This window comes from Biomphalaria glabrata, chromosome 10 (assembly GCF_947242115.1).
Source record: "Biomphalaria glabrata chromosome 10, xgBioGlab47.1, whole genome shotgun sequence".
Classification (NCBI taxonomy): Eukaryota; Metazoa; Mollusca; class Gastropoda; family Planorbidae; genus Biomphalaria; species Biomphalaria glabrata.
Window position 1 is genome coordinate 20046046 of NC_074720.1, and position 9924 is coordinate 20055969.

Consider the following 9924-nt stretch of genomic DNA (forward strand, 5'->3'; position numbering starts at 1 on the left):
GTTGGAGTAGATTGAAATAATATTAAATGTTGAAGACCAGAAGACAAGCTTGCAAACTTGAAATGGTTTCTAGAGTTAAAAGACTAAATACAACCTATAAAGAACCTTAAATATCAATGGAAAAAAAATTGCTAGGAGGAAACCCTATCGCTACGGCCAGCTAACGATGGATCTCTAACCCTACAACAATAAGATGACTGAAAAAAAAAAAAAAAGAAAGATTTCTTGACTTTAGTAACAGAGACTTGCTATAAAGATGGGATGAGATGCTATAAATAATCTGCTATTTAATTGCTACACACCGGAAAAAAAAAATTACTGAAGAAAACTTGAGAAACTTGGTTAAGGTGAGATGACAAAGGAAAAGATCAACTAGTTGTAGAAAGGAGGAAAGTAAAAAGAGGAACTTTTGAGCTCCAAAAGTGCCAGAAAAGAGGAGCATTTTAACGTCTTGACTCAGGACAAAGTTCTCAAATTCTGCAAGCAACATAAAATATTACCAATGCTATTCTGGTAAAACTAAAAGATTTTTTTTCTTCAATGAAGCATTCAAGAAAGTCCAAACAGTTTTGACTATAAAAAAAAATGTTAAGACATTGATTGAACTGATCTAGTAGACAATGTCAAGAAATAAAGTTTTTATGAAACAAGTCAGACAAGAAGTTTGTAGGGAACTGAAATTTGTTTATAGAATGCAAAATGAAGTTCAGAAGAGCAAACTAAAAATGTTTAGGAGCAAACTAAAAATGTTTAGAAGAGCAAACTAACTAGGAGTAGAATGAATAGAGAACAAATGTCTAAAAGAGAACAATTTGAAAAAAAAAAAATCTTCCTAAATGGACAAAAGATAATTGACTCGTAACTTTCAATTAAAAGTAAAAGTAAGCAAGCATATAAACATTTTCTGATCAATGAACACTTGGTCAAATGTTACATGTAGACAAAGTAATCACCTGGTCTTAGTCTTTTGTGTTTAGTGTGGCAAAGAAAGATGCAGTGTGTGGTTATGTGTATTTGTGTGTGGTGCTGTTCTCTCTTAATATATATGTTAGAGTCCTTTTACTTTGTGGAGTAGCTTCTATGTAAATGTATGTGTGTGTTGTCTTCAAAGCCTAATTACTCTAACCAGTGTTGTATCAATTCAGTGAGATGCCAATATAAAATGAGTCTAATGTGTGTCATATGTTGAAAGATTTTAGAAATAGTACATAAATCTTGTTAACATGAAAATGGTATGTCTATAAGTAGACCAATGAATGTAAGGCACACTGTCAAAACAAAGTAGTATAAAGGCCAGAAACTCCCAACTATTAAGCACCATTTGAATAACAGTTAAAAGTCAAAGCTACACATACAAAGTACAGCTTGCAAGAAATCAAGTGTGTTAATGCACATCTTTGTCAACAAAAAGCAAAAAATGCTACTAGTACATAGGATCAAATATCAAAGACTTAACAGTCAATAGTAAAATGAAATAATCTACAAATAAACAAGAAAATCTGTTTCAACTTGTGAAAAGTATGCTCATTGAAAACATAAATAGGGACATTGAAATACAGTGAAATAATATATTAATAAACAAGAAAATCTGTTTCAACTTGTGAAAAGTATGCTCATTGAAAACATAAATAGGGACATTGAAATACAGTGAAATAATATATTAATAAACAAGAAAATCTGTTTCAACTTGTGAAAAGTATGCTCATTGAAAACATAAATAGGGACATTGAAATACAGTGAAATAATATATTAATAAACAAGAAAATCTGTTTCAACTTGTGAAAAGTATGCTCATTGAAAACATAAATAGGGACATTGAAATACAGTGAAATAATATATTAATAAACAAGAAAATCTGTTTCAACTTGTGAAAAGTATGCTCATTGAAAACATAAATAGGGACATTGAAATACAGTGAAATAATATATTAATAAACAAGAAAATTTGTTTCAACTTGTGAAAAGTATGCTCATTGAAAACATAAATAGGGACATTGAAATACAACGAAATAATATATTAATAAACAAGAAAATCTGTTTCAACTTGTGAAAAGTATGCTCATTGAAAACATAAATAGCGACATTGAAATACAATGAAATATTATATTAATAAACAAGAAAATCTGTTTCAACTTGTGAAAAGTATGCTCATTGAAAACAAATAGCGACATTGAAATACAATGAAATAATCTACAAATAAACAAGAAAATCTGTTTCAACTTGTGAAAAGTATGCTCATTGAAAACATAAATAGCGACATTGAAATACAATGAAATAATATATTAATAAACAAGAAAATCTGTTTCAACTTGTGAAAAGTATGCTCATTGAAAACAAATTGCACACAATGTATATACAAAGTAGAAATATAAAACTATTGACTATTATAGAAGAACAATGGAAACAAAATAGCGCTTGGAACAAAGATCTCCAAAAATGAAAAAAACTTTTGATTAAATTATTCACAACAATGTCACTGACAATCTTTGAACATTTAGTTAACTTCTACATTAGATCATATATTGAAACATGAAGTCTCTAGCCTGCACATTTTGTGTTAACAATAACTAGAGATGTGTCAGTTCCACTCAAATGTGCTGTATTATCTTTGAATGATCAACTGTACAGGGAGAGTAAAGTCCCTGAGGATTCATTTATACAAGCAGTGTTGCCGGCCACACCACTTATATAAACTTATCAACAGGAGACTACCATCCACCATACAAGTTAACTCTTCTTAAATAATACAACCTTATAGGGAAACTAGACCACAACCAGTACAAATGTACTTCAATGCATGTTTTATAGGCATAAACAATTTAGTTCAATAACAAGTTTAAAAGACATAGCTAAGTCTGAGCTAAAAACACATTTGAACATTTGACTGAGCTTATGACCTAGTTACGTACACATTTGTTTTTTAAAGACTAACAAAATAAGTATAAGATTTAAAAGAACAAAAATGTTAACTATATACACTTATGTACATTGTCCATGTGAGACTAAACATCTCTTCAGACCACATGGAAAAGGTTTAGAATTTGTAAGAAAAGGAAGACAGATTGTTGATTAAGTAGGCAGACACTAGAGAAGATGAGACAGACTGGTGAAAGGAAAGAAAAAGAGAAACTTTTAAGCTCCAAAAGTAATGAACAAAGAGGAGCAGTTTAACGTCATACTCAGGACACTATGCAATATTTAAATTGAATTTATTTCATTTCACAAGCTGTTTTGTAGAGAATTCATGCCAAGATTAATGTAGCATTCAGGAATTTAAAGAGGAGTAATTAAGAAAGAAATTTCTTAACTTGCAAAGAATATATAAAAAAGGTGGCCATTAGCCAGACAGACAAATTTATGAAATAATTCTGTAATAGGATGTCATGATCCAATTACTGTAAAACAAAAAAATGCACATTCCCCACTCTGCAGAAGAATACTCAATAGAGAAATGAACCAGAAAAATGGGAAAGAAGAACTATTGGATGTCAAGAAAAATGCACTTGAAAGTAACATTCATGCATACTGACAAAGTTAGTAGCTAAGGTAGAAAAATGTGTAGAAGGAACTGTGCACTTGATAGAATGTGACATTAGAAAAATTAAATACAATACGATCAATCTGCAATGAGTGCCATTTCAAGATTGAATATATAGTATTCAAGGCTTAATTTAAAAGAACTTTTAGTCAACTATATATTAATATATTTAAGGCACTAACCAGACAAACTTCAGAAAATCTGTACAATTTGCCTGGCCCAGTTAGTGTCAAAATCAAATTTCATTTCCCAATCAATTCAGCAGCGGGAAGCATAAAGGCTATGATTTTATAAGCAATGCAGCCAAAGGAAGTAGAGGCTGATTTCACAAGAGATTAAGCAGAAAGAATTATATGCTATAATTTGTATAATGACCAAAGTTGAGATTAAAAGAAATGGGGACATCAATTAGAACAATTGGATGTCTAGAAAAATGCATACATGGAGAATTGCACAGAGAAGTTTAAAACGGCCCAATATTTTATACAAATCCTGTGTATTCATTAAATGTGTACAAGAAATTCAGACTCTGATGTGACTAAACTAATTTTAAAAGTAAACAGTTTAGAAATAAGAAGTCTACAAATTAAGTACACAAGACATTCTAATTTATAGTGTAATAAGTTGACATAATAAAATTAAAATAATAATGTTAATAGATAAGTGGCTATATAAGAAGTATGTCTATATTTAAGAATGTGACAGTTGACATAAACATTGATCAGAATAATATTACTCATAGTGCTAGTAAAGATTTGATGTTTGTACATTTTAAATACAAAAGATAATACTAGGAAGTTTAAATTTCTCTTGAAATGGCTTGTGTCTTGAATTTGTGATTTGTCTTCCAAATGATGCATTGATCCTTTGATAACTAAGAACTTGAAATTTAAATATAGCTTGAGCCTTGTTTACAAAACAGGATGTCTGGAAAGATACATGCTTTTGACTTGTATAGTGAGGTGCATTGCACATAACAGCAAAAGTTGGTTCATGGCTTTTTGAAAAAGATTTTAGCTTCTCAAGCCCTCAGTCATAAGGAGTGATGATAAACACACGACTCCTTCAGGCTTTTCTGTCAAACATTGATCCAAAGTACCTGAACCTTGACACCAACAATTGACCTTCAGATCTGAATCTTCATTTGATGAAGTCAGTAACACAAACAAATCTGAAATGTATAACAAAATAGATGTTTAACATGTACTAAATGTATTACAAGTTAGGTCGTTAAGTCTTGAAACTTATGAAAATCTTTTGAGATGTCATTTGGTTAAGGTTGGCCCATGATTAATGATGGTGTTATGTGGCCAGCAAAACGACCAACATTATTTCGACTGACTAATGTCAAGTACCCTTAAGTATCATACTGAAAATCCCAAAATTAAAAAATCTACAAAATCAGACTGAAAATCCCCTGCTTAGGAAACCACTTTACCAGTCAGCCAACCCATTTCCCAAATATACAACTTAATAGTAACCTTTTTCACTAACATTTTAATTATTCCATGCTGAATAGCAATTTACTAGAAGATTAAAACCAACCTTTTAAAACATCACAGGTGCATTCGAAACAAAGTTTAGTCAAACTTTAAACTTATTCAATGTAGATGATGGTTTCAAGGTACAGTCAAACACTACTCCCTGAGAAGAAAAAAAGTTAAAAGTTTAGTAACTTTGGTTTTGTTTTGTTATACACCATTTAAAGCAATGTTTCAATTTTACCAGTGGCTCCTCCAGATGACAATTTGGTTTGCACCCCCCTTAGCAAGCCTAGGACAGAAGTCTGTAGACTCCATTTTATGGTCAGGGAGGATGTTAAATATTATAGCACTTTCCGGTTTAGGAAAAAAAAAACATTTAATAGAGAAAGTTCTTAATATTGAAGATCATGTTCTGTAAGAGTGTCTGGGAGGGGAAGGATGTTGCCAAATGTTTTCCTGAATTCTGAGCTTTAGAAATAATTTCTCCTGGTGTGAACAATGCCTCTTTTCATAGAAGAGTAAACGATGGGCAAGAAAATATTGAAGTGTTTTCTTGCAGTTAGAGCACTATTTATCCATGTAAAAATTGGTGCAGGTCTAAAGAAAAAAGGCAGCACTAGCCAATATAAGGCATGTACATTTAAGGGTACATTTTATCTTAATGTCATTTCACTTGGTGATTTTTGTGATTTGAGGCACATCGGCACAATTTAGGCCATGTCGTGCCTGTATTTCACTTGGTTATTGCCAGTTGTGTGATTTTATCTATCTTGATTTACTTTTTTTGAGTAGATGTACTGGAAATATGATAAAAGAGTTACTAAGAGTACCTTCAAACTAAGGAGTTAATTATTGACAAAGTGAGGCTTTTCAACATTTTCTATACCAAAATATTAAACTTTAGTGCAAAATGTTATTGACAAGATTCTTCTCAAAACATATTTTAATAGAAAAAAAAGAAAATATCAAAAGAACAATCTTAAGATGCAGGGCTCTATTCAAGAAAAAGAAACAGGTCAATGAGTTGTTTTAATGTTGATCTTCACCTTAGACTAGAAGATAGAGTAGCAGATAGATTTGAATCAGTTCAACCAAAAAAAAAAGTATTTTACCAACCTATGAAGTTTTGTTGATATTTCAAAATTTGTTTATGATAATGTACCAAAGTTCAAAATTTGTTTATGATAATGTACCAAAGTTCAAAATTTGTTTATGATAATGTACCAAAGTTCAAAATTTGTTTATGATAATGTACCAAAGTTCAAAATTTGTTTATGATAATGTACCAAAGTTCAAAATTTGTTTATGATAATGTACCAAAGTTCAAAATTTGTTTATGATAATGTACCAAAGTTCAAAATTTGTTTATGATAATGTACCAAAGTTCAAAATTTGTTTATGATAATGTACCAAAGTTCAAAATTTGTTTATGATAATGTACCAAAGTTCAAAATTTGAATAGAAATACCAAGACTGAGAAGACCCCTACAGGCAGCATATGTTAATTTGAGGAAACTGGCACTACTTGAATTTTTACAATTCATGTGCCATTTGGACTTTAAAGAATCTGTAGAAATATTTTCACTAAGCCTTGAACTGTTTCTTACCAAATTGATTTCTGTGACGTGAAAAATACTTTCTAAAATTGAATTTAATTGAGAACTATTTGAGATCAACAAAGGGAAAAAAACGACTTTCATATCTAGCAACTCGTCTATTGGAAGCAAAATCAAGGAAACAATTTTAAGATCATTTTTATCAGTTCTTGTACAATGTAAAATGTAAGTTTATAAACTTTTAGTTTTTGCACCTTATGTATTTTACGAAAGTTTGAATTGTTTCATTCATCGTTACAAATATGACAGTAAAATGTGGAACAGTTTCCGATAGAAGCATTTTAAAGTCAGCCTATGATGATATAACTTTCTAAATTTAATCTTACATGTTAATACTTGTAATTATTGATAAATTGTCATGAAAAGACGAATTTTTAAAATTAAAATGACAATCATTTTATAGTTGCCTCAACAGCAAATGAACAAACCAACGGGAAATATTTTTGGGAGGTGGGGGGGGGGGGGTGCGGGGTAACCGCAACAGGTGACACCAACACTAAGTGACTAATGACGCCACTGATCAGGAGTAAAAAAGAATTTAGAAAAAGAATGGGCTTACCTTTAAATTTTTTATGAATGATTATGACTTGATCTACGGCGATGGATTATAGTAGGCCTAGATGCTAGGTTTATCTAAGAGCTCCAAGTGGACTTCTTGAAATATTAACTTTACAATAAAATTGACATAATGTCACATAACATTATAACAAATGTTCATGAGATCCATACGACTGCCAAGTAAGTTAGTCAGATCCAATTCAATTCAAAACTCTTGATTGCCAGATTTTTTTTATGACTACACACACAATGACGTCTAGATCTCCAAAGTATTTGAAAATATTCTTATTAGTCTAGATGTATTTCATTCTTAAACTTTTGAGGAAATGTTAGAACCAATCTAGATTTAGATATAAGGACATTTCATAAACAATGTTGGCCTAACAAGTAATCACATACGTAAACCAAACTCCCGTGTGTTGTGATTTCTACTCAAACTTTACACATCTTTTTTCTTGAGAGAGGTCTCCACGGCAATCTCCATAGTTTAAAAATAGTAAAAATAATAATAGATCTAGTTCAGTGGTCCCCAATCATTTTCGTTCGGGGGTCATGTTGTTGTCCTTCAGGCGTAGAACGACTATGGTTCATCTTAAACACGTTTTCATGTGACCGGGGAGCCCTTTTTTGGCAGATATATATATAGCTGACACGGGCCCGGGGTCAGAATGCATACATAGTCTGGGCACTACTGAACCTAGTCTAACAATAACACATCTAAAGCTGTCAAAAGGCCTACACACTAGACCTACACACTACTGTCTTTCCTTGAAACCACTGATTTCATGTTCTCACTTCATTGAGCCAGTTTGTCTCAACTTTATTTTGTGTTGACTTTCCTCAGACATGGCCAAATGGAATTTGGTCCTAAAGAACTTATGATTAAAATGTACACGACAACAAGAATATTTTCAAACAATTGGCCTATTAGGCCTATACACAATAGTCAATAGAAAGAAAAAAAGAAAAGTCAATATAAGAATTAATGCTGTGGGGGGGGGGGGGGGGAGAGTTCATACCCCAGATAAAAATCTCTGAAATAATATAAAAATATAAACACGACTTTCTTAAACGTGACTTTCCGTGTACTTACAAGTAATCGCACCGTTTCTAGTGAGCTCACATGGAACGTCAGATACCTTTTTTACAAAGCTTTTATCGAGTCAGTCTGTTTTTTTTTTGGTAAAAAGTGTGCATACTTTATTTATGAAACATATGTGAAGTTCAAACATAATTATATAACTAATAGAAACAAATAAGCTTTTGACCAGATCGCAAATTAATCCAAAAATTAACCAATCATTTAGTAAGTTAATTTTTTTTTTATAGCAGAAGGGAGCTAAATCCTGTAATTTGCAGTAAATGGCAGTAATTAACGGTTCTTTCCCTTAGATATTAATATGCTAAAATGGGCTTTTCGACCGGAACCCATTCCCATCCTCCCTTTCACACGTTCAGGACCCTAATTATTATCATGACAACCGAATGAAAATTTGCTAGCTTTTTTTTTCACGAAAAGTCGTTGATAATGTTGCTGTAATCTAGCTAGGTTTGTCCAGACTTCCCATGCTAGGTTTGACAGAACCTCTGTGTACTGAGTGTCACGCCAAGTCCAGACTTCCCATGCTAGGTTTGACAGAACCTCTGTGTACTGAGTGTCACGCAAGTCCAGACTTTCCATCCTAGGTTTGACAGAACCTCTGTGTACTGAGTGTCACGCCAAGTCCAGACTTCCCATGATAGGTTTGACAGAACCTCTGTGTACTGAGTGTCACGCCAAGTCCAGACTTCCCATGCTAGGTTTGACAGAACCTCTGTGTGTCACGCCAAGTCCAGACTTCCCATGCTAGGTTTGACAGTTTAGATCTACTTGTTAGACGACATGCTAGAAGACCATTGTTATTTCTTGTCTGGTGATCATGAATCGTAACTGAAGAACATTTCGTGCTAACGGCGCTACTTGAATTGAACGTATTTGTCTATTTACATATTGAGATACTGGAAGGTTTTTAATTCATTGCCTATTTTTTCCATCTAATTTTTTTGTTTTTCTATTTCATTTGGGACCACCAAATTCACTTCGTCTAGGGTCTCCAGTTACCTCAGGCCAGCCCTGCCTGGAGCGACACTGGGAAGTGTGCTAGAGTCGGTATTAAGGTTTAGGTAGGAAATGACTGAAGGAACTTAGACTCCTTGCCTATTGATAGCTTAAATCCATGTCTATGTGTAACTGTAAATAAACAGATCATCTTATATTCACTTCCTTTCGTAGAGAGCTCGCCTTAGATTGATAACACAGTGCATCTTATTTCACATACGATTCGCGTATCTCTTTATTCATTTATATTTTGCGAATGGCAACTTAATAAAATCAGCATAATGTAAGTTTTAAGAGTAGTCTTTCTTGATCAGTTCATTTTCTATAGTCTATAGGGAAGACCCAAACAAGGGACTATCGAGTTGACAATATTTGATTATATAGTCAGATGTGTACCGAGAAAATGGGGCTGCAGGGAACCCGCTCCCATGCCGGAGAGAATGGTGGTGGGGGGCCCAAAAACGGGTATAAAAACGCTAGCCTACATAAAATATCAAGTAAAACTCATTATTATGTATTCGAGAACTTTAATGAATAAGGCCTACATGCAGAAATACCCGAAGACTAAAGTCTGTTCAAGATAAATATTTTCTAGTTCTCTAGCGAAATTTAAATTAATTTTTGTTATACT

General features: G+C 32.4%; 1 long non-coding RNA gene across 1 annotated transcript; it reads right to left on the reverse strand.

Moving 5' to 3' along the window:
• Nucleotides 1-4127: 4127 nt before the first annotated feature.
• LOC129928513 (uncharacterized) lies at nucleotides 4128-7318 on the reverse strand. The gene is made up of 3 exons (XR_008780022.1): nucleotides 7197-7318; nucleotides 5083-5181; nucleotides 4128-4708 (listed from the first exon to the last, which is right to left on the reverse strand). It is a non-coding gene; the product is annotated as an uncharacterized LOC129928513 (long non-coding RNA).
• Between the last annotated feature and the right edge of the window lie 2606 nt (nucleotides 7319-9924).